Source organism: Scyliorhinus canicula, unplaced genomic scaffold (assembly GCF_902713615.1).
Source record: "Scyliorhinus canicula unplaced genomic scaffold, sScyCan1.1, whole genome shotgun sequence".
Taxonomy (NCBI): Eukaryota; Metazoa; Chordata; class Chondrichthyes; order Carcharhiniformes; family Scyliorhinidae; genus Scyliorhinus; species Scyliorhinus canicula.
In genome coordinates, this window is record NW_024055490.1 from 463,342 (window position 1) to 489,004 (window position 25,663).

The following is a 25,663-nucleotide window of genomic DNA, read 5'->3' on the forward strand; positions in this document are numbered from 1 at the left end:
ATAAAGCCGTGAGATGTAGAAATTATATCGAAATTAACATAAGTTATATTTTGCTTAATGTCGGTCTTACGTTTGTGCTCTTTGGTTTCGAGGTCTGGTTCTCGTTTAGGGATTTTCAATCAATGCCTATGGGAGTGGTCGTGGGTTTAAATCCAGGACAAGCCCTTTACTCCAGGTCAGAGATTATGAATTATATGCGATGCTGACGGCGGCGTTGATTTACTTTGGCCCACTCTGAAAATGATTTCTCAGGACTCGGGATGTTTACGTCGTTTCTCTCCCCACAGATGATGCTCGAGAGAGAGAGACGGTGTCTGAGCTGGAGTGCGTTTGGATAGAATTGATGCTCCAGATCTGCGTTAACCACAGGGACGTGACCCATTTAATCCACAGAGCCAAAGTGGAGAATTGAACTGACTGGAGGGCTGGATCTTTACGCTGACCTCCCGGACCTCGGCGTCGTGAAATGTTCCAAAGAAGCTCAACAGCCACTCGAGGAACAGCAGCGCATCTTTCCACTGGGCTCAATACAGCTTTCACACTCAGTGTGTGTTCAGCAGTTTCACACTGTAAATGCTGCACCCATTTTGTGTGTCCTTCCATCGCAGATTTGCGTTTCAAACTTGTTTCCACTTGTTCTTTGTGTCCGGGCGGTAGTTGTTGATCAATCTGACATCGATAACTCCTCCAGACATATGTTTTGTTTCATTGTTTCTTCCATTGCGCTAACAGAGAGCTGGCACAGACACGGCGGCCGGAATGGCCTCATACTGTGGTGTCATTATTCTCTGATTTGATGCTAACCTAACTCTGTGGCCAGGGTCCCAAGGCCTCTTCTCATTTAATCTATCCTGACTTTCCCCCTATTAGAGCCCTTTCCTGTTGTTCTGTTTCCTCCCTCCGGTAATTCACTTGGTTAAGACGGACCACATTTCTAACCTGTCCCGGTTTTAATGAAAGGTGATGGTGAAAGACGAACTTTGTTGTCCTGTCGACAAATGCCGCCTGACTACCTGAGATGTTACAGTACTTTGGGCGTTCTCCGCAGATGTTAGATTGATTTTCGATGTCAATGGCAGTATGCTTTGGCTCTTTTCGCGGGGCTCGACTCCTGGCTGGCTCGCAGTTCCTAGTTTTGGCGTCCCCTTTAGTTCAGTGGGTTCCCGATGCAGAGCAAAGTGAGCAGGGCATCATCAATTCTCGTTTCAGCTGTGGTTACTTTTGAAAGCCCTGCCCTCTCAATTTAACTTCAAGCAAAACATAACTTATCTCCAGTTCAGCAAAGATCAATATCTGATCCTTTGATAAGTCGAGCCATCAGTTTTAAAGAAACGGCTTCTTCCAATAAGTTACATGGCCTCTCAGCGGAACCATTAGAAGCTGCAACAATATATTGAGGTTCAACATTGCACAGGGCCACTGATTGCGATGCTCCCCAGCAGTTTCTGTAGTGTAGTGGTTATCACATTCGCCTAACACGCGAAAGGTCCCCGGTTCGAAACCGGGCAGAAACATCGCGTGCTTCTCATTTTGTGTGACGAATGTTTGCACAAAATACCTTTCTTCCTCAATCTCGCACGTTCGAGGAACATGACATTTGGTCTCGCATGAGATATTAAAATTCCTGCAACAAAGTCAGAAATACTGAATTTTCAAGACGCCGGGGGAAGAAAAGCCTTCCCTATTTTGCCACAATTCGGATATCAGTAGTTTGTTCATCCACCACAGAATCTATTGGGTTTACGGATGCAGATGAACATATTTAATCACCATTTCAAATATGGTGACACAGGTCCGTTGGAGTCTGCGCTGCCAGCTGTTTCTGTAGTGTAGTGGTTATCACATTCGCTTTACACGCGAATGGTCCCCGGTTCGAAACCGGTCAGAAACATCTGGAGTTTTCAGTTTAGTCTGTTGCTAAATATTACTTCAATCTCGTAACTGGTCTTCATCATCGAGGAATAGCAAAAGTCAATAACTGCTGTGCGCCAGTGGCGCAATGGATAACGCGTCTGACTACGAATCAGGAGATTCCAGGTTCGACTGCTGGCTCGCAGTTCCTAGTTTTGGCGTCCCCTTTAGTTCAGTGGGTTGGACAGCTGGTTCCCGATGCAGAGCAAAGTGAGCAGGGCATCATCAATTCTCGTTTCAGCTGTGCTTACTTATGAAAGCCCTGCCCTCACAATTTAACTTCAAGCAAAACATAACTTATCTCCAGTTCAGCAAAGTTCAATATCTGATCCTTTGATAAGTTGAGATATCAGTTTTAAAGAAACGGCTTCTTCCAATAAGTTACATGGCCTCTCAGCGGAACCGTTCGAAGCTGCAACAATACATTGAGGTTCAACATTGCACAGGGCCACTGATTGCGATGCTCCCAGCAGTTTCTGTAGTGTAGTGGTTATCACAATCGCTTGACACGCGAAAAGTCCGCGGTTCGAAACCAGGCAGGAACATCGCGTGCTTCCCATTTTGTGAGACGAATGTTTGCACAAAATACATTTCTTCCTCAATTTCGCACGTTCAAGGAACATGAGATTCCATGAGATATTAAAATTCCTGCAACAAAGTCAGAAATACTGCATTTTCAAGACGCCGGGGGAAGAAAAGCCTTCCCTATTTTGCCACGATTCGGCTATTAGCAGTTCGTTCAGCCACCACAGAATCTATTGGGTTTACAGATGCAGACGAACATATTTAATCACCATTTCAAACATGTCTCAATGTACGATATAAGTAACTTACTGCGTATGCGTCAATGGGAAAGAAAAACAGAAAACACAGGACAGTCTCAGCAGGTCTGACAGCCTCTGTGGAGAGAGATGGCAAGTGTCGTTTCGAGTCTGGGTGACTCTTTGTCGAAGCTGCACAACTGGATCTTTGGTCAGGTGTCGACTGGCGGAGTGTGTGGGGGAAGTTGGGGGGGAGGAGCGTGAAGCATTGGGCCTTGACAGACGGCCAGCGATGGGTGGAGAATAACAAAAATGTGTTGGGTCGAAAGAAAAAGGGAATGTAAATGTTTCTAATCTGTGTTAAGAACTGTGCTGACAGAGGCGATTAGAAGATTAGAATGTGTTAATGGCAGATGACAAGAGGAACAATGGGTGGGTTTCCCAAGAGGGATGCGATTGGCTAGGGGAATGGGGAGGAGAAGACAATGGGAGAGGAAGACATATCAATGGAAGCAATGTAAATAAGTTGATGGAAATAAACATGTGGTGAAGTGGGAAGAGCGATTTCACGGTGCGAAGTTGTTGAGCGTACTGTAAAATCCGCAAGGCTGTACCGTGCTTATTCGGAGGATGGGGTGCTCTTCCTCGGCGTTGTGCTGAGCTACATGGGAACATTGCAGCAGGCCAAGATCGGACATGTGGACATGAGAGCATGACAGTGAGTTCAAATAGCAAGCGACAGGAGAGTCTGCCACCAGCATGTCGATGGAGCGAAGGTGTTTTGCAAAGCGGTCATACAGTCGGCATTTAGTTTCTCCAATGCAGAGTAGATGGCATTGGGATCAGCAAATGCAACAGGCGAGATTGAAGGATGGCTTATACTGTAGTAATGTGTACTCAAAAGGACAGACACAAACGATACCGTAACTGACTTAGAGGAAATGCCAGAGACTTAACTGAACCAGCTTTGGGAAATAGAAAACGGTCTTCCTGATGGAGAAACGGGAAAAGCCAGTGTGCGAATCAAGGCTCAAATTTGATTTACAATTACCCCTCCTTTCTTCTACATGAACGGTATTTAGGCTGCAGCATTTTACACACCAAAACACAATAGGTCAAATATAAGAAGCACATAATTGTCAATTCTTAAACTCAACTCAAGCATTGAATAACGAAACAAATATTGTGTAAAGTCGGTTGCTTTTTTCTGTAGGATTTCAGAATGCTGCATTAATAATAGAAGAGAGCATTCCGCCGTTAGAGATTTGCTGAACAAATGCTTCAGTTCAATATAGGTTCTTCTTCTGGCTTGTAAGTTTTGAAATCAATTTTTAAGAAACAGACGTGTCCTTGTAAGAAGTGACATGGCCTCTCAGCCGAACCATGCGAAGCTGCAACAAGGCAGTTGAGTTGAAGGTGACACAGGTCCGTTGGCGTCGGTCTTGCCAGCTGTTTCTGTAGTGTAGTGGTTATCACATTCGCTTTACACGCGAATGGTCCCCGGTTCGAAACCGGGCAGAAACATCTGGTGCTTCCAATTTAGTCTGTTGTTAAATATTGTCTCGTAACTGGTCTTCATCATCGAGGAATTGCAAAAGGCTGGAACAACTGTGGGCCAGTGGCGCAATGGATAACGTGTCTGACTGCGAATCAGGAGATTCCAGGTTCGACTTTTGGCTGGCTCGTAGTTCCTAGTTTTGGCGTCCCCTTTAGTTCAGTGGGATGGACAGCTGGATTGGATTGGATTTGTTTATTGTCACATGTACCGAGGTCCAGTGAAAAGTATTTTTCTGCAAGCAGCTCAACAGATCATTCAGTACATGGGAAGAAAAGGGAATTGAACAGAATTCAAGAAAATACATGAGAATACATAATAGGGCAACACAAGATATACAATGTTACGACATAAGCATTGGCATCGGATGAAGCATACAGGGTGGAGTGTTAATGAGGACAGTCCATAAAAGGGTCATTTCGGAGTCTGGTGACAGTGGGGAAGAAGCTGTTTTTGAGTCTGTTCGCCCGTGTCCTCAGACTTCTGAATCTCCTGCCCGATGGAAGAAGTTGGAAAAGTGAGTAAGGGGGGTGGGAGGGATCCTTGATTATGTTGCCTGCTTTCACCCGGCAGCGGGTTCCCGATGCAGAGCAAAGTGAGCATACCATCATCAATTCTCGTTTCAGCTGTGGTTACTTATAAAAGCCCTGCCCTCACAATTTAACTTCAAGCAAAACATAGCTTATCTCCAGTTCACCAAAGTTCAATATCTGATCCTTTGATAAGTTGAGACATCAGTTTTAAAGAAACGGCTCCTTCCAATAAGTTACATGGCCTCTCAGCGGAACCGTTAGAAGCTGCAACAGTACATTGAGGTTCAACATTGCACACGGCCACTGAGTGCGATCCTCCCAGCAGTTTCTGTAGTGTAGTGGTTATCACATTCGCCTAACACGCGAAAGGTCCCCGATTCGAAACCGGGCAAAAACATCGCGTGCTTCTCATTTTGTGTGACGAATGTTTGCACAAAATACCTTTCTTCCTCAATCTTGCACGTTCGAGGAACATGAGATTTGGTCAATCATGAGATATTAAAATTCCTACAACAAAGTTCGGGGCAGCAGGGTAGCATGGTGGTTAGCATAAATGCTTAACAGCCTCAAGGTCCCAAGTTCGATTCCCGGCTGGGATATTAGTCTGCACGTCCTCCCCCTGTGTGCGTGGGTTTCCCCCGGGTGCTCCGGTTTCCTCCCACAGTCCAAAGATGTGCGGTTTGGGTGGATTGGCCATGCTAAATTGCCCGTAGTGTCCTAATAAAAAGTGGGGTTAAGGGAGGGTTGTTGGGTTACGGGTATAGGGTGGATACATGGGTTTGAGTAGGGTGATCATGGCTCGGCGCAACATTGAGGGCCGAAGGGCCTGTTCTGTGCTGTACTGTTCTATGTTCTAAAGTCAGAAATACGGAATATTCAAGACGCCAGGGGAAGAAAAGCCTTCCCTATTTTGCCACTATTCGGATATTAGCAGTTTGTTCATCCACCACAGAATCTTTTGGGATTACAGATGCAGATGAACATATTTAATCACCATTTCAAACATGTCTAAATGTACGATAAAAGCAACTTACTGCGTATGCGTCAATGGGAAAGAAAAACAGAAAACACAGGACAGTCTCATCAGGTCTGACAGCCACTGTGGAGAGAGATGGCAAGTGTCGTTTCGAGTCTGGGTGACTCTTTGTCGAAGCTGGACAACTGGATCTTTGGTCAGGTGTAGACTGGCGGAGTGTGTGGGGGAAGTGGAGGGTGGGTGGGTGGGGGGAGAGGGGAGCGTGAAGCATTGGGCCCCGACAGACGGCCAGCCATGGGTGGAGAATAACAAAAATGTGTTGGGTCGAAAGAAAAAGGGAATATAAATGTTTCTAATCAGTGTTAAGAACTGTGCTGACAGAGGCGATTAGAAGATTAGAATGTGTTAATGGCAGATGAAAATGAGGAACAAGGGGCGGATTTCCCAAGAGGGATGCGATTGGCTCCGGGAATGGGGAGGGATAGACAATGGGAGAGGAAGACATATCAATGGAAGCAATGAAAATAAGTTGATGGAAATAAACATGTGGTGAAGTGGGAAGAGTGATTTCACGGTGCGAAGTTGTTGAGCCTACTGTAAAATCCGCAAGGCTGTACCGTGCCTATTCGGAGGATAGGGTGCTCTTCCTCGGCGTTGTGCTGAGCTACATGGGAACATTGCAGCAGGCCAAGATCGGACATGTGGACATGAGAGCAGGACAGTGAGTTCAAATAGCAAGCGACAGGAGAGTCTGCCACCAGTTTGTCGATGGAGCGAAGGTGTTTTGCAAAGTGGTCACCCAGTCAGCATTTAGTCTCTCCAATGCAGAGTAGATGGCATTGGGATCAGCAAATGCAACAGGCGAGATTGAAGGATGGCTTATACTGTAGTAATGTGTACTCAAAAGGACAGACACAAACGATACCGTAACTGACTTAGAGGAAATGCCAGAGACTTAACTGAACCAGCTTTGGGAAAGAAAAAACGGTTTTCCTGATGGAGAAACAGGAAAAGCCAGTGTGTGAATCCAGGCTCAATGTTGATTTCGAATTACCCCTCCTTTCTTATACATGAACGGTATTTAGGCTGCAGCATTTTACACACCAAAACACAAAGAGGTCAAATATAAGAAGCACATAATTGTCAATTCTTCAACTCAACTCAAGCATTGAATAACGAAACAAACATTGTGTAAAGTCGGTTGCTTTTTTCTGTAGGATTTCAGAATGCTGCATTAATAATAGAAGAGAGCATTTCGCCGTTAGAGATTTGCTGAACAAAATCCCGATGCAGAGCAAATTGAGCAGGGCATCATCAATTCTCGTTTCAGCTGTGGTTACTTATGAAAGCGCTACCCTCTCAATTTAACTTCAAGCAAGACATAACTTATCTCCAGTTCAGCAAGTTCAATATCTGATCCTTTGATAAGTTGAGACATCAGTTTTAAAGAAACGGCTCCTTCCAATAAGTTACATGGCCTCTCAGCGGAACCGTTGGAAGCTGCAACAGTACATTGAGGTTCAACATTGCACAGGGCCACTGATTGCGATGCTTCCAGCAGTTTCTGTAGTGTAGTGGTTATCACATTCGCCTAACACGTGAAAGGTCCCCGGATCGAAACCGGGCAGAAACATCGCGTGCTTCTCATTTTGTGTGACGAATGTATGCACAAAATACCTTTCTTCCTCAATCTCGCACGTTCGAGGAACATGACATTTGGTCTCTCATGAGATATTAAAATTCTTGCAACAAAGTCAGAAATACGGAATATTCAAGACGCCAGGGGAAGAAAAGCCTTCCCTATTTTGCCACGGTTCGGATATTAGCAGTTTGTTCATCCACCACAGAATCTTTTGGGTTTACAGATGCAGATGAACATATTTAATCACCATTTCAAACATGTCTAAATGTACGATAAAAGCAACTTACTGCTTATGCGTCAATGGGAAAGAAAAACAGAAAACACAGGGCAGTCTCATCAGGTCTGACAGCCTCTGTGGAGAGAGATGGCAAGTGTCGTTTCGAGTCTGGGTGACTTTTTGTCGAAGCTGGACAACTGGATCTTTGGTCAGGTGTAGACTGGCGGAGTGGGAAGGGGAAGTGCAGGGTGGGTGGGTGGGTGGGGGGAGAGGGGAGCGTAAAGCATTGGGCCTCGACAGACGGCCAGCCATGGGTGGAGAATAACAAAAATGTGTTGGGTCGAAAGAAAAAGGGAATATAAATGTTTCTAATCAGTGTTAAGAACTGTGCTGACAGAGGCGATTAAAAGATTAGAATGTGTTAATGGCAGATGAAAATGAGGAACATGGGGCGGATTTCCCAAGAGGGATCCGATTGGCTAGGGGAATGGGGAGGGATAGACAATGGGAGAGGAAGACATATCAATGGAAGCAATGAAAATAAGTTGATGGAAATAAACATGTGGTGAAGTGGGAAGTGTGATTTCACGGTGCGAAGTTGTTGAGCCTACTGTAAAACCCGCAAGGCTGTACCGTGCCTATTCGGAGGATGGGGTGCTCTTCCTCGACGTTGTGCTGAGCTACATGGGAACATTGCAGCAGGCCAAGATCGGACAAGTGGACATGAGAGCAGGACAGTGAGTTCAAATAGCAAGCGACAGGAGAGTCTGCCACCAGTTTGTCGATGGAGCGAAGGTGTTTTGCAAAGTGGTCACCCAGTCTGCATTTAGTCTCTCCAATGCAGAGAAGATGGCATTGGGATCAGCAAATGCAACATGCCAGATTGAAGGATGTCTTATAGTAATGTGTACTCAAAAGGACAGACACAAACGATTCTGTAACTGACTTAGAGGAAATGCCAGAGACTTAACTGAACCAGCTTTGGGAAAGAAAAAACGGTTTTCCTGATGGAGAAACAAGAAATGCCAGTGTGGGAATCCAGGCTCAATGTTGATTTCGAATTACCCCTCCTTTCTTATACATGAACGGTATTTAGGCTGCAGCATTTTACACACCAAAACACAAAGAGGTCAAATATAAGAAACACATAATTGTCAATTCGTAAACTCAACTCAAGCATTGAATAACGAAACAAACATTGAGTAAAGTCGGTTGCTTTTTTCTGTAGGATTTCAGAATGCTGCATTAATAATAGAAGAGAGCATTTCGCCGTTCGAGATTTCCTGAACAAAATCCCGATGCAGAGCAAAGTGAGCAGGGCATCATCAATTCTCGTTTCAGCTGTGGTTACTTATGAAAGCCCTGCCCTCTCAATTTAACTTCAAGCAAAACATAACTTATCTCCAGTTCAGCAAAGTTCAATATCTGATCCTTTGATAAGTTGAGACATCAGTTTTAAAGAAACGGCTTCTTCCAATAAGTTACATGTCCTCTCAGGGGAACCATTAGAAGCTGCAACAATACATTGAGGTTCAACATTGCACACGGCCACTGATTGCCAAGCTCCCAGCAGTTTCTGTGGTGTAGTGGTCATCACATTCGCCTAACCCGCGAAATGTCCCCGGTTCGAAACCGGGCAGAAACATCGCGAGCTTGTCATTTTGTGTGACGAATGTTTGCACAAAATACCTTTCTTCCTCAATCTCGCACGTTCGAGGAACATGAGATTTGGTCTCTCATGAGATATTAAAATTCCTGGAACAAAGTCAGAAATACGGAATATTCAAGACGCCAGAGACTTAACTGAACCAGCTTTGGGAAAGAAAAAACGGTTTTCCTGATGGAGAAACGGGAAAAGCCAGTGTGGGAATCCAGGCTCAAAGTTGATTTGCAATTACCCCACCTTTCGTCTACATGAACGGTATTTAGGCTGCAGCATTTTACAGCAAAACATAACTTATCTCCAGTTCAGCAAGTTCAATATCTGATCCTTTGATAAGTTGAGACATCAGTTTTAAAGAAACGGCTCCTTCCAATAAGTTACATGGCCTCTCAGCGGAACCGTTGGAAGCTGCAACAGTACATTGAGGTTCAACATTGCACAGGGCCACTGATTGCGATGCTCCCAGCAGTTTCTGTAGTGTAGTGGTTATCACATTCGCCTAACACGCGAAAGGTCCCCGGTTCGAAACCAGGCAGAAACATCGCGTGCTTCTCATTTTGTGTGACGAATGTTTGCACAAAATACCTTTCTTCCTCAATCTCGCACGTTCGAGGAACATGAGATTTGGTCTCTCATGAGATATTAAAATTCCTGCAACAAAGTCAGAAATACGGAATATTCAAGACGCCAGGGGAAGAAAAGCCTTCCCTATTTTGCCACGATTCGGATATTAGCAGTTTGTTCATCCACCACAGAATCTTTTGGGTTTACAGATGCAGATGAACATATTTAATCACCATTTCAAACATGGCTAAATGTACGATAAAAGCAACTTACTGCTTATGCGTCAATGGGAAAGAAAAACAGAAAACACAGGACAGTCTCATCAGGTCTGACAGCCTCTGTGGAGAGAGATGGCAAGTGTCGTTTCGAGTCTGGGTGACTCTTTGTCGAAGCTGGACAACTGGATCTTTGGTCAGGTGTAGACTGGCGGAGTGTGTGGGGGAAGTGGAGGGAGGGTGGGTGGGGGGAGAGGGGAGCGTGAAGCATTGGGCCTCGACAGACGGCCAGCCATGGGTGGAGAATAACAAAAATGTGTTGGGTCGAAAGAAAAAGGGAATATAAATGTTTCTAATCAGTGTTAAGAACTGTGCTGACAGAGGCGATTAGAAGATTAGAATGTGTTAATGGCAGATGAAAATGAGGAACAAGGGGCGGATTTCCCAAGAGGGATGCGATTGGCTAGGGGAATGGGGAGGGGGAGACAATGGGAGAGGAAGACATATCAATGGAAGCAATGAAAATAAGTTGATGGAAATAAACATGTGGTGAAGTGGGAAGAGTGATTTCACGGTGCGAAGTTGTTGAGCCTACTGTAAAATCCGCAAGGCTGTACCGTGCCTATTCGGAGGATGGGGTGCTCTTCCTCGGCGTTGTGCTGAGCTACATGGGAACATTGCAGCAGGCCAAGTTCGGACATGTGGACATGAGAGCAGGACAGTGAGTTCAAATAGCAAGCGACAGGAGAGTCTGCCACCAGTTTGTCGATGGAGCGAAGGTGTTTTGCAAAGTGGTCACCCAGTCTGCATTTAGTCTCTCCAATGCAGAGAAGATGGCATTGGGATCAGCAAATGCAACATGCCAGTTTGAAGGATGTCTTATAGTAATGTGTACTCAAAAGGACAGACACAAACGATACTGTAACTGACTTAGAGGAAATGCCAGAGACTTAACTGAACCAGCTTTGGGAAAGAAAAAACGGTTTTCCTGATGGAGAAACAGGAAAAGCCAGTGTGTGAATCCAGGCTCAATGTTGATTTCGAATTACCCCTCCTTTCTTCTACATGAACGGTATTTAGGCTGCAGCATGTTACACACCAAAACACAAAGAGGTCAAATATAAGAAACACATAATTGTCAATTCTTAAACTCAACTCAAGCATTGAATAAGGAAACAAATATTGTGTAAAGTCGGTTGCTTTTTTCTGTAGGATTTCAGAATGCTGCATTAATAATAGAATAGAGCATTTCGCCGTTAGAGATTTGCTGAACAAATTCTTCAGTTCAATATAGGTTCTTCTACTGGCTTGTAAGTTTAGACATCTGTTTTAAAGAAATAGACGTGTTCGTGTAAGAAGTGACATGGCCTCTCAGCCGAACCATGCGAAGCTGCAACAAGGCAGTTGAGTTGAGGGTGACACAGGTCCGTTGGAACCTGCGATCCCAGCTGTTTCTGTAGTGTAGTGGTTATCACATTCGCTTTACACGCGAATAGTCCCCGGTTCGAAACCGGGCAGAAACATCTGGTGCTTCCAGTTTAGTCTATCGCTAAATATTACCTCAATCTCGTAACTGCTCTTCATCATCGAGGAATAGCTGAAGTTTACAACTGCTGTGAGCCGGTGGCGCAATGGATGACGCGTCTGACTACGAAGCAGGAGATTCCAGGTTCGACTCCTGGCTGGCTCGCAGTTCCTAGTTTTGGCGTCTCCTTTAGTTCAGTGGGTTGGACAGCTGTTTCCCGATGCAGAGCGAAGTGAGCAGGGCATCATCAATTCTCGTTTCAGCTGTGGTTACTTATGAAAGCCCTGCCCTCTCAATTTAACTTCAAGAAAAACATAACTTATCTCCAGTTCAGCAAAGTTCAATTTCTGATCCTTTGATAAGTTGAGACATCAGTTTTAAAGAAACGGCTCCTTCTAATAAGTTACATGGCCTCTCAGCGGAACCGTTAGAAGCTGCAACAGTACATTGAGGTTCAACATTGCACAGGGCCACTGATTGCGATGCTCCCAGCAGTTTCTGTGTTGTAGTGGTTATCACATTCGCCAAACACGCGAAAGGTCCCCGGTTCAAAACCGGGCAGAAACATCGCGTGATTCTCGTTTTGTGTGACGAATATTTGCACAAAATACCTTTCTTCCTCAATCACGCACGTTCGAGGAACATGAGATTTGGTCTCTCATGAGATATTAAAATTCCTGCAACAAAGTCAGAAATACGGAATATTCAAGACGCCAGGGGAGGAAAAGCCTTCCCTATTTTGCCACGATCGGATATTAGCAGTTTGTTCATCCACCACAGAATCTTTTTGGTTTACAGATGCAGATGAACACATTTAATCACCATTTCAAACATGTCTAAATGTACGATAAAAGCAACTTACTGCGGATGCGTCAATGGGGAAAAAAAACAGAAAACACAGGACAGTCTCAGCAGGTCTGACAGCCTCTGTGGAGAGAGATGGCAAGTGTCGTTTCGAGTCTGGGTGACTCTTTGTCGAAGCTGGACAACTGGATCTTTGGTCAGGTGTAGACTGGCGGAGTGTGTGGGGGAAGTGGAGGGTGGGTGGGTGAGTGGGGGGAGAGGGGAGCGTGAAGCATTGGGCCTCGACAGACGGCCAGCCATGGGTGGAGAATAACAAAAATGTGTTGGGTCGAAAGAAAAAGGGAATATAAATGTTTCTAATCAGTGTTAAGAACTGTGCTGACAGGCGATTAGAAGATTAGAATGTGTTAATGGCAGATGAAAATGAGGAACAAGGGGCGGATTGCCCAAGAGGGATGCGATTGGCTAGGGGAATGGGGAGGGCGGGACAATGGGAGAGGAAGACCAAGACCAATGGAAGCAATGAAATTAAGTTGATGAAAATCAACATGTGGTGAAGTGGCAAGAGTGATTTTACGGTGCGAAGTTGTAGTCAATAAATAGGAGTCTGATGTAGGAGTCCTTGTTTTCGAGATGCTCTCGGGATGAGTGTAGGGCCAGGGAAATGGCATCTGATGTGCACTGGTTTCGACGGTATGTGAATTGAAGTGGGTCAAGGCGTCCCGGGAGTATGGAGGTGATGCACTTCATGATCATCCTCTCGAAGCACTTCATTATAACTGACGTCAGGGCCACCGGGCGGTAGTCATTGAGGCACGTTGCCTGGTTCTTCTTTGGTACCGGTATGATGGTGGTCTTCTTGAAGCAGGTGGGGACCTCGGAGTGGAGTAGGGATAGGTTAAAGATGTCTGTGAATACCTCTGCCAGCTGGTATGCACAGGCTCTGAGTGCACGACCAGGGATCCTGTCCCAGCCCATCGCCTTCCGTGGGTTCACTTTCAGGAAGGCCGATCTGACTTCGGAAACTTGATGGTGGGTAAGGGTGAATTATGGGCTGCTGGGGCACTCGACCGCGGATTGCTGGTTACCTGCTCAAACCGAGCATAGAATGCATTTAGTTCATCGGGGAGGGGTGCGCTGCTGCCAGAGATACTACTCGGTTTCGCTTTGTAGCCCGTTATGTTGTTTAGTCCTTGCCACAACCGCCGAGAGTCTGTCTGTGACTCTAGCTTCTGCGGAGAAAGCGGACTATACTGGAACAACTCAGGGAGTCAGGCGGCATTTGTCCAAAGGACAATAAAGCTCGGCTTTCACCATCATCTTTCATTAAAACCGGGACAGGTTAGAAATATAGGGCGTCTTAACCAAGTGAAATCCCGGAGGCAGCAAACAGAACAACAGGAAAGGGCTCTAATAGGGGACAAGTCAAGAGAGATTAAATGAGAAGAGGCCTTGGGTTCCTGCCCACAAGGGGAGGTTCGCATCAAATCAGAGAATGATTACACCACAGATTGAGTCCATTCCGCCCGCCGTGTCTGTGCCAGCTCTCTGTCAGATCAATGGAAGCAACAAATGTCTGTTGAGCTTCTTTGGAACAATTCAAAGTCCGAGGTCCGGGAGGTCAGCGTTTAGATCCAGTTCTCCAACCAGTTCAATTCTCCACTTGGGCTCTGTGGATTAGAAGGGCGTTGGTCTAGGGGTATGATTCTCGCTTTGGGTGTCTCGCTGTCGGAATTTGCGAGAGGTCCAGCAGGCCGTATCCTTAAATGGTGCGGCGATCCCAATACTGCAGCCGGCTCACGGTACTTGTTATCACAACATTATCACATCTTGCTTTATTGCAGCAGAGAAATGCATTCCTCTGATTACCAGTGACATGCCAGTGAAAGACAAGGCCAGTAAAATTGGGCAGCCAATACCTGGGCATAAATATGTACGCAGAAATCCTGGAAGTTTGTCACTCGCGAAATTATTATAGCGCCAGGAATGTTATAGCACCCAGAATCACAGATGCACAGAACCAATCAATTCAGATGAGGCCTTCCGGTCAATCGAGTCTGCACCAACATGTGAAAAATACAGGACTAACTACAGGACCTCATTTGTCAGCACGTGTTCCATAGCCTTGAATGTGAAGACGTGCCATGTGTTCAGCCAGGTACTATTTAATGGATGTGAAGCACACTGCCTCTACCACCCTCCCACCTAGTTTACTCCAAACAGTCACCATCCTCTGGCTAAATAAGATTTTCCTCAAATTCACCATAACCTCCTGCCCCTCACCTTGAACTTGTGTCCCCCCGTAACTGACCCTTCAACTAAGGGGAACAACTGCTCCCTATCCACCCTGCCATGCCCCTCATAATCTTGTACACCCAAAACTATGCAACGTCTCTTCATAACATAAATGGGCGCAGTATGTCCCTGATCTGCGTGGGAATCGAACAGAAGACATGTCGTGTCAACAGAAATTTCAGGTATTTTCGATCGAAAAATTGATTTCTATTAAAGTCTAAACCTGGCACCATGTGCTTCCCATGTCCCAACTGATAGTAATTCTCATGTTGCTCGGCGGTTATTATACATTAAGGGTACATTGTCATAATAATAATCTTCACTAGTGTCATAAGTAGGCATACATTAACACTGCAATGAAGTTACTGTGAAAATTCCCGAGTCACCACACTCCGACCCCTGTTCAGGTACACAGAGGGAGAATTCAGAATGTCCAATTCACCTAACAGCACGTCTTTTCGGGACTTGTGGGAGGAAACCGGAGCACCCGGAGGAAACCCACGCAGACACGGGGAGGACGTGCAGACTCCGCACGGATAGAGAACCATGCCGGGAATCGAACGCGGTTCCTAGGAGCATGAGGCAGCAGTGCAACCCACTGAACCACAGTACCGCCCATTAAGTACCTTGTACATTTTGTACCGCAGCACGTATTGATCCATTCTGCTTTGCGTTAAAAGAACAGGTAACGAGGAGTCTTTGTCCTTGGACTTTCTGCAAGAGCAGGCCATGATTTTCGTCCATCTCCTCAGTTGAGTGCCACCCTCTGCCGGTAGGTAGATATTCTGGTTTTAAAGTTACAATACAATTTGCGGTATGATAGACCATAATAAGACCATAAGACTATTAGACATAGGAGCAGAATTAGGTCACTTGGCCCATCGAGTCCGCTCTGCCATTCAATCATGGCTGATATTTTCAACCATAGCTCTCAAGATTTCCCAAACTATTCCTCTCTTGATCTACACAAGGTCAGAGACATGTCCGGTAAATAGACATGATTGCTTGCCTGAGCATGGGATCAATTCCTTCTCGGAAAGGAACCTCAGTGATGCTGTAAACACTCACTCAGGGTTGTGTACGGGGCTTTAGGTTTTCTCGAACGCTGTTTCTCAGTGCGCAGTAATAGACCGCCCCATCCTCCACATCGAATGCGCTTATACTGAGGTAACCGTTCTGTTTAGATTTGTCAGCAAACGCCAGATATCGTCCTGAACCCACATCTTTCTTCATTGCTGAGTTGTTGGTGATAATCCATCTCGGTGGCTGTGCCGGTTTCTCCTGATATCATTGCATTTTGTACATGTTGGGGCCTTTATATTGGCAATTTAATTTCATTGAAGCCCCTTCTGAGACTGTTATTGTCACTGGTGACTGAGATACTGGATTGAACATTGCCGGCCTGCGAAAGTGAAGGACTGAAATGAACAGATTGTTGTTCCTTTATAAAGTTAGAGTTTGTTCAATTAAGAGGTGCTTTTTAGCGTGGCCACTCCACTTAGCCTGTACATCTAGGTTGTGGGAGTGAGAATGTTCAAACACCACACGGACAGTGATCTGGGACCGGGATCGAATCCGTGTCCTCAGTGCAATGAGGCAGCAGTGCCAACCATTGCGCCACCGTGCCACCCTGAGTTTAAACAGAGTTGATACAAATTTGCTTTTATCTGCGGCATTTTCTGGGACCTCTGATGCAGGCACTTCATAGACATTCCCGATCGTTAATTATACTCTAGCCTATGTGTATTAATATGCTAATCTGGTTTAATTACCACTATAACTATTTACTGTGCCAAAGCGCCGCCAGTATTATCACAACCATGTCTGACTGAATCTCTCCCAGTGAACTGGACTGGACTGAGTCAGGGATTGTGTCGGAGAGAGGGAACTTAGTGCAGTGCAGGGAGAGGGTCTATTGTGACATCACTCGCCTCCCATCCTATCGGCTTGGCCGACACCATCAGGTGAGTTTCTGACGCCCGTGCTTGTATTTGGCGCCCTCTGCTGCCGGATTCGGTTTACTCCGTGTTAGAATTCGGCTGTTCAGTCGATTCAGTGTTGACTGCAATGCATATCAGGGCGGGAAACCTAGACAGAAATCTAAATTCCAACTGTTTGTACACTATCTTTGTCACTATAGGTGTTTCTAATCAAAAAATGATGCTTAATCATCCCTGGAGTTCTCGGTTCACACCACGGATGCGACGAAGTCGAAAGAATGCCAAGACTTTGGTGGACATGCGGAGGTTAGAACTCAGAATAATAGCAAGGCTCAACAGACTAGCTTTCTTTATTTTTGTTCTGACGAAAAAAGGGGAACGTTGCTTTTTTCAGAGACCAGATTGTCTGGAATTGTTTTCATTAGCTGAAGGTTAAATGTCCTATAAAGAAGATTGGTGAATGATATTTCATGCAGCAAGCGTTTGTGAGACAATGAAACGTTATAGAGGGCTTTGAATAGATCAGCACCGAGGCACGGGCGGGATTCGAACCCGCGATTTTTGGTTTACGAAACCAACGCCTTTCCTCTTGGCCACCGCACCTTATGCAAGAAATTGATGTTGATTGCACTGTGAGTTGTTATCATTTGGAGTCTGGCGCAACAATTGATGAGAGAAGAAGAATCAATAGAACATTTCAAAAAGTATTGTCAGAACTTGAGAACGGAAAACCCCGCGGGATTTAAATGCAGGGTGAAAAGGGCAATAGAAAAAGTTATTTCAAATAGGCGCAGGTAGCGTCAGTTCAATCTGCCCCCACCCCTCCGACACTATATTGTTCTCAGTGAGTTGAGCAGGTGCAGGACGGTCACGGGCTGCTGGATGCTCAACTGTGGCTATTTCCGCTCCATCACTTGTGACTGCAGCTGATAACCGCCGCACACCTTTTCAGCTTTGTGTCTGCGGTGCACCGGTCACAGTTTCCGTTTGATGCCCTCGCTCCAACACCATTGGGATATTCTAGACATTGCTGCCGCTGCTCGATTCCTGTCATTGGTTGGATCAGCAATGCAGTGGGACCTGAATCTGGATTGCTGCTCTGACAGATAATTGCCGGCCCTGAAGAGCGATTGATTCAGGAAATATCGCGGGGAACCGCCTCGTCACCCTCCTCGTTATGATCTCGCTACTCAGTATTTCCTTCACTGCAAAACCCCCATTCTCCCCTTACTGAGTAACCAGATATTATTGTTAATTAAATAATAATGAGTATGGTGCAGGTGACCGTTACGTTGGTCAATATGAGGCTGATTCTGAATTTTGAGATTATTATTGTTTTCTGTTCGTTTCTATCAGACTGGAGCCGCCAAGACCCAGTGGAACATCTGGACGCTGAAATGAGGGTTGAAGAGGATACTGACGCCACACAGCAGTACAATCGATACTGACGATCCTGATACACAGTCAGCATCCGGGCACGGTTCATATTCCGTCTGATTGGAGAGAATGTGCGTAGCAGCAAATGTAGAAGTGATCGCAATATGGCACATATATAGAGAAATACCAGCACACAAATATAGAGATCCCTATATGTGTCTGTGCCGTCAATCACATTATAGCAGAAAGGCAGTGGGTCCCAGAAACAAACCGACACCGAGAGGGGTAGGGGTATGTGTGTGTGTGGGGGGGGGGGGGTGATATTAATCTCTCAAGGTGGATGCGAGAGGGCGGTCAGAAAGACCATTGCCATTTATTATTATGTGAAAATGGAGCAAGATGGGTTATTGGGTTGGATTTGTTTATTATGGAGGTACAGTGAAAAGTATTTTCTGCAAGCAGCTCAACAGATCATTCAGTACATGGAAGAAGAGGGAATTAAACAAAATTCAACAAAATACAAGAAAATACATGGGACTACGTGATAGGGCAACACAAGATATACAATGTAACTACATATGCATTGGCATCGGTTGAAGCACACAGGGTGTAGTGTTAATGAGGTCAGTCAATAAGAGAGTCATTTAGGAGTCTGGTGACAGTCGGGAAGAAGCTGTTTTTGAGTCTGTTCGTGCGTGTTCTCAAACTTCTGTATCTCCTGCCCGATGGAAGAAGTTGGAAAAGTGAGTAAGGCGGGTGGGAGGGATCCTTGATTATGCTGCCCACTTTCCCCCGCAGCGGGAGGTGTAGATGGAGTCCATGGATGGGAGGCAGGTTTGTGTGATGGACTGGGCGATATTCACGACTCTCTGAAGTTCCTTGCGGTCCTGGGCCGAGCAGTTGCCATACCAGGCTGTGATGCAGCCCGATAGGATGCTTTCTGTAGTGCACGTGTAAAAGTTGGTAAGGGTTAATGTGGACATGCCGAATTTCCTTAGTTTCCTGAGGAAGTGTAGGCGCTGTTGTGCTTTCTTGGTGATAGTGTCGACGTGAGTGGACCAGGACAGAGTTTTGGTGATGTGCACCCCTAGGAATTTGAAACTGCTAACCATCTCCACCTCGTCCACGTTGATGCTGACAGGGTGTGTACAGTACTTTGCTTCCTGAAGTCGATGACCAGCTCTTTAGTTTTGCTGGCATTGAGGGAGAGATTGTTGTCGTTACACCACTCCACTAGGTTCTCTATCTCCCTCCTGTATTCGGACTCGTCGTTATTCAAGATCCGGCCCACTCTGGTCGTATAGTCAGCCAACTTGTAGATGGAGCTGGAACCAAGTTTTGCCACGCAGTCGTATGTGTACAGGGAGTAGAGTAGGGGGCTAAGTACCCAGCCTTGCGGGGCACCGGTATTGAGGACTATTGTGGAGGAGGTGTTGGTGTTCATTCTTACTGATTGTGGTCTGTTGGTCAGAAAGTCAAGGATCCAGTTGCAGAGTGGAGAGCCAAGTCCTAGGTTTTGGAGCTTTGATATGAGCTTGGCTGGGATTATGGTGTTGAAGGCGGAGCTGTAGTCAATAAATAAATGAATGAAAAATGAAAATCCCTTATTGTCACGAGTAGGCTTCAATGAAGTTGCTGTGAAAAGCCCCGAGTCACCACATTCCAGCACCTGGTGCAGGAATCGAACCGTGCTGTTGGCCTGCTTTAAAAGCCAGCGATTTAGCCTGGTGAGCTAAACCAGCCCTTGGAGTCTGATGTAGGAGTCCTTGTTTTCGAGATGCTCTAGAGATGAGTGTAGGGCCAGGGAAATGGCGTCTGATGTTGACCGGTTGCGACGGTATGCGAATTGAAGTGGGTCCAGGCATTCCAGGAGTATGGAGGTGATGCGCTTCATGATCAGCCTCTCGAAGCACTTCATTACAACTGACGTCAGGGCCGCCGGAGGGTAGTCATTGAGGCATGTTGCCTCATTCTTCTTTGGTACCGGTATGATGGTGGTCTTCTTGAAGCAGGTGGGGACCTCGGTGTGGAGTAGGGATAGGTTAAAGATGTCTGTGAATACCTCTGCCAGCTGGTATGCGCAGGCTCTGAGTGCATGACCAGGGATCCCGTCCGGGCCCGTCGCCTTCCGTGGGTTCACTTTCAGGAAGGCCGATCTGACTTCGGAAACTTGATGGTGGGTATGGGTGAATTAAGAGCTGCTGGGGCACTCGACAGCGGATTGTTTGTTACCTGCTCAAACCGAGCATAGAATGCATTAAGTTCGTCGGGAAGGAATGCGCTGCTGCCAGAGATACAGTAAGAAGTCTTACAACACCAGGTTAAAGTCCAACAGGTTTGTTTCAAACACGAGCTTTCGGAGTGCAGCTCCTTCCTCAGGTGAATCACAAAACAGAATCATTTAACCTGGTGTTGTAAGACTTCTTACTGTGCTCACCGCAGTCCAACGCCGGCATCTCCACATCATGGCCAGAGATATTGCTCGACCCGGTCCGGTTATGTAGATCTTTGGGCATTTTTTCTGAGGGATTCTTCTCCAGAGACCGCTGAGATAGGCCCGTTGAAGATTTTAAGACAGATGTGGTTGGATTCTCAACTGAAAAGGTAATCAAAGGTTATCCGGGGTCGGTGAAATGTGAATCTGATGTCATGTTCGCATCTGTCACGAAATTATTGAATGTTTGAGAAGGCTCAAGGGGATGAATAGCCAACTCCTGCTCAACATTCGTCTGTTGGCAGGTCCGTGAGGAGGTGTCACAATCTCCCGAGTTATCGAGGGAGACACAGCATCGTTGAGCTATTCCCCAGCTCGGCGCCATGAAGGATATTACAGCGATAGAGGCAACTCCATGCCGTAGCCGGTGCACGGTATGTGTTATCAGAACAGGAAAATCTCTTATTGTCACGAGTCCGCCTCAAATGAAATTACTCTGAAAATCCCCTCGTCGTCACATTCCGGCGCCTGTTCGGGGAGGCTGTTACAGGAATCGAACCGTGCTGCTGGCCTGCTTGGTCTGCTTTCAAAGCCAGCGATTTAGCCCTGTCCTAAACAGCCCCTAAAAACATATCATCCAGGAGTGGAACAACAATTCGTCTTTGGGTGGGATCAAACCACCAACCTTTCGGTTAACAGCCGAACGCGCTAACCGATTGCGCCACGGAGACAACAGGATCACAACTCTGTGCATTTCAACAGTGACGGCCAATCCTCTGATTGCCAGGGACCGAATGAGAATGCTGGCAATATTGGTCCCCTGAGGCGGTGCGGAAAATATCTGGAAGGAGCGTACACATGGTCCCGCGGGCATGGACATTTGTGTGACGTGGAATCATCACAGGCCCGTGGATTTTACAGAACTCACTTGGACAGCACCACACTTTCTTTGAACCACATCCCTTATCTGGGAACCTCCATAACAGAAAGCAGGAAGAGTCAAACTGATTTGATGTATTTTCGATCAGAAAGTCGATGTTCCGCTGAAGACTACTGGGGGCTCAGACTCATTGGCATAAGGTCGACCTAAGTTAACGGTCCTGGAAGATTTTATTATCCCCACATCTGAGAAATGTCATTACTGCTGCTCGGAAGTGGATATTCCAAGCTTAAATTTACTGTGCATCGCGACATGCTGATTAATCTCACGAATCCGAAACGGTTCCTCTATTGACCTATACAAGGACAGAGACGGCAATACAATTGTGGAGAAATAGACCTGAGTATTTTTCTGAATCCAGATCAAACCATCCTCCGGTACAAGGGCAGGAACGCAAATTTACTGGATTGGAAAATACTCTCTGAGGCTTTCGTACGTGGTTGTAGCTGCTTTGTGACACTGTGCTCATTGCACAGTAATAGACCGCCCCGTCCTCCACACTGAGCGCGTTTATATTGAGGTAACCATTCTTTTTAGACTTGTTGGCAGCCGCCAGATATCGTCCTGAGATCTCCTCTTTCTTCATCGTCAATATGTTAATGATAACCAATCTCGGCGGCTGTGCCGGCTTTTGCTGATACCATAGCATGTGGTACATCGTCCGGTCTGTATATTCGCAATCTAACTGCACTGAACCCCCTTCTGATTTCTAACCTGTCCCGGTTTTTATGAAAGGTGATGGTGAAAGACGAATTTTGTTGTCCCGTCGACAAATACCGCCTGACTCCCTGAGATGTTGCAGTACTTTTGGCGTTGTTGTTTTGGCACATTCGCCTAACACGCGAAAGGTCCCCGGTTCAAAACCGAGCAGGAATATTTTGCTTCTCATTTTGTGAGACGAATGTTTGCACAAAATACGTTTCTTCCTCAATCTCGCTGGTTCGAGCAACATGAGATTTGGTCTCGCATGAGATATTAAAATTCCTGCAGCAAAGTTAGAAATACTGAATTTTCAAGACGCCAAAGGAAGAAAAGCCTTTCCTATTTTTCCACGATTCGAATATTAGCAGTTTGTTCATCCACCACAGAATCTTTTGGGCTTACAGATGCTGATGAACATATTTAATCACCATTTCAAACATGTCTAAATGTACGATAAAAACAACTTACTGCGGATGCGTCAATGGGAAACACAAACAGAAAACACAGGACAGTCTCATCAGGTCTGACAGCCTCTGTGGAGAGAAATGGCAAGTGTCGTTTCGAGTCTGGGTGACTCTTTATCGATGCTGGACAACGGGATCTTTGGTCAGGTGTAGACTGGCGGTGTGTGTGGGGATAGTAGGGGTGGAGGGGAGCGTGAAGCATTGGGCCTCGACAGACGGCCAGCGATGGGTGGAGAATAACACAAATTTGTTGGGTCAAAAGAAAAAGGGAATGTAGATGTTTCTAATCAGTGTTATGAACGGTGCTGACAGAGGCGATTAGGAGATTAGAATGTGTTAATGGCAGAGTACAATGAGGAACAAGGGGCGGATTTCCCAAGAGGGATGTGATTGGCTTGGGGAATGGGGAGGGGGAGACAATGGGAGAGGAAGACATATTAATGGAAGCAATGAAAATAAATTGATGGAAATAAACATGTGGTGAAGTGGGAAGAGTGATTTCACGGTGCGAAGTTGTTGAGCCTACTGTAAAATCCGCAAGGCTGTACCGTGTCTATTCGGAGGATGGGGTGCTGTTCCTCGGCGTTGTGCTGAGCTACACGGGAACATTGCAGCAGGCCGAGATCGGACATGTGGCCATGAGAGCAGGATAGTGAGTTCAAACAGCAAGCGACAGGAGAATCTGCCGCCAGCTTGTCGATGGAGCGAAGGTGTTTTGCAAAGCGGTCACCCAGTCGGCATTTAGTCTCTGCAATGCAGAGTAGATGGCATTGGGATCAGCAAATGCAACAGGCCAGATTGAAGGATGTCTTATAGTAATGTGTACTCAAAAGGACAGACACAAACGATACTGTAACTGACTTAGAGGAAATGCCAGAGACTTAACTGAACCAGCTTTGAGAAAGAAAAAACGGTCTTCCTGGTGGAGAAACAGGAAAAGCCAGTGTGGGAATCCAGGCTCAAAGTTGATTTACAATTATCCCCCCTTTCTTCCACATGAACGGTATTTAGGCTGCAGCATTTTACACACCAAAACACAAAGAGGTCAAATATTTTTAAAAAACGTATTTGTCAATTCTTCAACTCAACTGAAGCATTGAATAACGAAACAAATATTGAGTAAAGTCGGTTGCTTTTTTCTGCAGGATTTAAGAATGCTGCATTAATAATAGAAGAGAGCATTCCGCCGTTAGAGATTTGCTGAACAAATGCTTCAGTTCAATATAGGTTCTTCTTCTGGCTTGTAAGTTTAGACATCTATTTTAAAGAAACAGACGTGTCCTTGTAAGAAGTGACATGGCCTCTCAGCCGAACTATGCGAAGCTGCAACAAAGCAGTTGAAGATGTGTTGAAGGTGACACAGGTCCGTTGGCATCTCCGTTGCCAGCTGTTTCTGTAGTGTAGTGGTTATCACATTCGCTTGACACGCGAATGGTCTCCGGTTCGAAACCGGGCAGAAACATTCCAGAGAGTTTTCAGTTTAGTCTGTTTCTAAATAGTATCTCGATCTCGTAACTGGTTCTCGCATAATGTATAAAATTCCTGCAGCAGCCACGGACAAGGGCTCGAAACAGGGAACTGCTGCAAGCACCCACCCAGTACGGTCTGTGGGTGAAGGGGCCCACCGGAGTGCAGGGGACTACCCGCGTGGCGGACACACAGTGGACGGCCATGGCGGGTGTCCCCGGGACAAGGGGGAACCCCGGAGCGCAGGGACCCGACCGCATGGGGAGAGCAGTGATAGTGGACATCCTGGACGGCCTCCTAACAAAGGGAAACCCCAGAGGGCAGGGGCGCGTCCACCGGACAAATATGGTTAACCCCATAGGAGCAAGGGGGCAGAAGCCCCCCACCAGAATAGTCACCTGGAACGTAAGGGGACTTAACGGCCCAGTGAAGAGATCTAGGGTCCTCACGCACCTTAGAAACATGAGGGCCGACATAGTCTTCCTCCAAGAGACGCACCTGAGGGAGCAGGACCAACTGCGGGTAAGAAAGGGCTGGGTGGGACAAACCTATCATTCCTGTTATGGGGCAAGGGCCAGGGGGGTGGCGATCCTGATTGGCAAGAGGACAATGTTTAGGGCGACAAAGACGGTTACGGACCCAGGGGGATGGTATGTCATGGTCAGCGGGGCCCTGGATGGGGCGCCGGTAGTTCTAGTTAACGTGTACGCGCCTCATCACGAGCTTCATCCAAAAGACCATGGCAGAAATCCCGGACATAGCGACGCACCGACTAATCATGTGGGGGGGGGGGGGGGACTTCAACTGTGTACAGGACCCAAAGACGGACAGATCAAACCCCAGAACGGGGAAAACCTCAAACATGGCAAGGGAACTCAGTCACTATATGGAGCAGATGGGAGCAGTGGACCCCTGGAGATTCGCCCACCCGGGGGAGAAAGAATTCTCTTTCTTCTCCCCAGTACACAATGTGTACACCAGAATTGACTTCTTTGTGGTGGGGAAAACGGTGCTTCCAGGGATAGACAAGGTGGAATATTCCGCAATTGTGATATCAGACCACGCCCCACACTACATGGACGTACGGCTGGAGACGGGAAGGGCCCAGCGCCCCACATGGAGGCTGGACGGTGCCTTACTAGCTGACAAGGCCTTCAGCGAAAGGATAGCGCGGGCCATAGCGGAATACACGGAGAACAACCAAAACGGGGAGGTCTCATCCTCCACGTTCTGGGAAGCGCTTAAGGCCGTACTAAGAGGGGAAATCATTGCCTACAAAGCGCAAAGAGATAGGGAGGAAATGGTGGCTAGGCAGAAGCTGGTCGACTCCATACTGGAGGTAGACCGTAAATACTCCGAGGCCCCGACCGTAGAGCTCCTGGCGGAGAGAAAAGAATTACAAAGGAACTTTGACCTGCTCTCCACCAGGAAAGCAGTACACCAACTCCGCCAGGCACGCGGGGCCCTGTACAAACACGGAGACAAAGCCAGCCGCCTGTTGGCACACCAGCTGAGAAAGCAGGCAGCCAGCAGGGAAATTGCGCAAATCAGAGGTGCCAGAGGCACATGGGAAACAGAACCAGAGAGGATTAACAAAACCTTCAAGGCCTTCTACCAAGAGCCAAACACCTCGGAGCCCCCAACGGGGAAGGCTGGGATGAACCGGTTTCTTGATGGA

At 46.6% G+C, this 25,663-nt stretch overlaps 12 non-coding genes across 12 annotated transcripts; 10 read left to right on the forward strand and 2 right to left on the reverse strand.

The window, feature by feature from the left end:
- The first annotated feature begins 1,441 nt into the window (after positions 1-1,441).
- Positions 1,442-1,514, forward strand: trnav-aac. Its single transcript has one exon. It is a non-coding gene; the product is annotated as a tRNA-Val (tRNA).
- Positions 1,515-1,818: 304 nt separating this feature from the next.
- trnav-uac lies at positions 1,819-1,891 on the forward strand. The gene has a single exon. It is a non-coding gene; the product is annotated as a tRNA-Val (tRNA).
- A 2,232-nt stretch (positions 1,892-4,123) lies between these two features.
- Positions 4,124-4,196, forward strand: trnav-uac. Its single transcript has one exon. It is a non-coding gene; the product is annotated as a tRNA-Val (tRNA).
- An 888-nt stretch (positions 4,197-5,084) lies between these two features.
- On the forward strand, positions 5,085-5,157 carry trnav-aac. The gene has a single exon. It is a non-coding gene; the product is annotated as a tRNA-Val (tRNA).
- A 2,139-nt stretch (positions 5,158-7,296) lies between these two features.
- trnav-aac lies at positions 7,297-7,369 on the forward strand. Its single transcript has one exon. It is a non-coding gene; the product is annotated as a tRNA-Val (tRNA).
- Positions 7,370-9,167: 1,798 nt separating this feature from the next.
- trnav-aac lies at positions 9,168-9,240 on the forward strand. Its single transcript has one exon. It is a non-coding gene; the product is annotated as a tRNA-Val (tRNA).
- Positions 9,241-9,726: 486 nt separating this feature from the next.
- Positions 9,727-9,799, forward strand: trnav-aac. The gene has a single exon. It is a non-coding gene; the product is annotated as a tRNA-Val (tRNA).
- Positions 9,800-11,487: 1,688 nt separating this feature from the next.
- Positions 11,488-11,560, forward strand: trnav-uac. The gene has a single exon. It is a non-coding gene; the product is annotated as a tRNA-Val (tRNA).
- Positions 11,561-12,056: 496 nt separating this feature from the next.
- trnav-aac lies at positions 12,057-12,129 on the forward strand. The gene has a single exon. It is a non-coding gene; the product is annotated as a tRNA-Val (tRNA).
- Positions 12,130-17,132: 5,003 nt separating this feature from the next.
- On the reverse strand, positions 17,133-17,204 carry trnat-cgu. The gene has a single exon. It is a non-coding gene; the product is annotated as a tRNA-Thr (tRNA).
- Positions 17,205-21,069: 3,865 nt separating this feature from the next.
- trnan-guu lies at positions 21,070-21,143 on the reverse strand. Its single transcript has one exon. It is a non-coding gene; the product is annotated as a tRNA-Asn (tRNA).
- A 2,764-nt stretch (positions 21,144-23,907) lies between these two features.
- On the forward strand, positions 23,908-23,980 carry trnav-gac. The gene has a single exon. It is a non-coding gene; the product is annotated as a tRNA-Val (tRNA).
- The last annotated feature ends 1,683 nt before the right edge of the window (positions 23,981-25,663 follow it).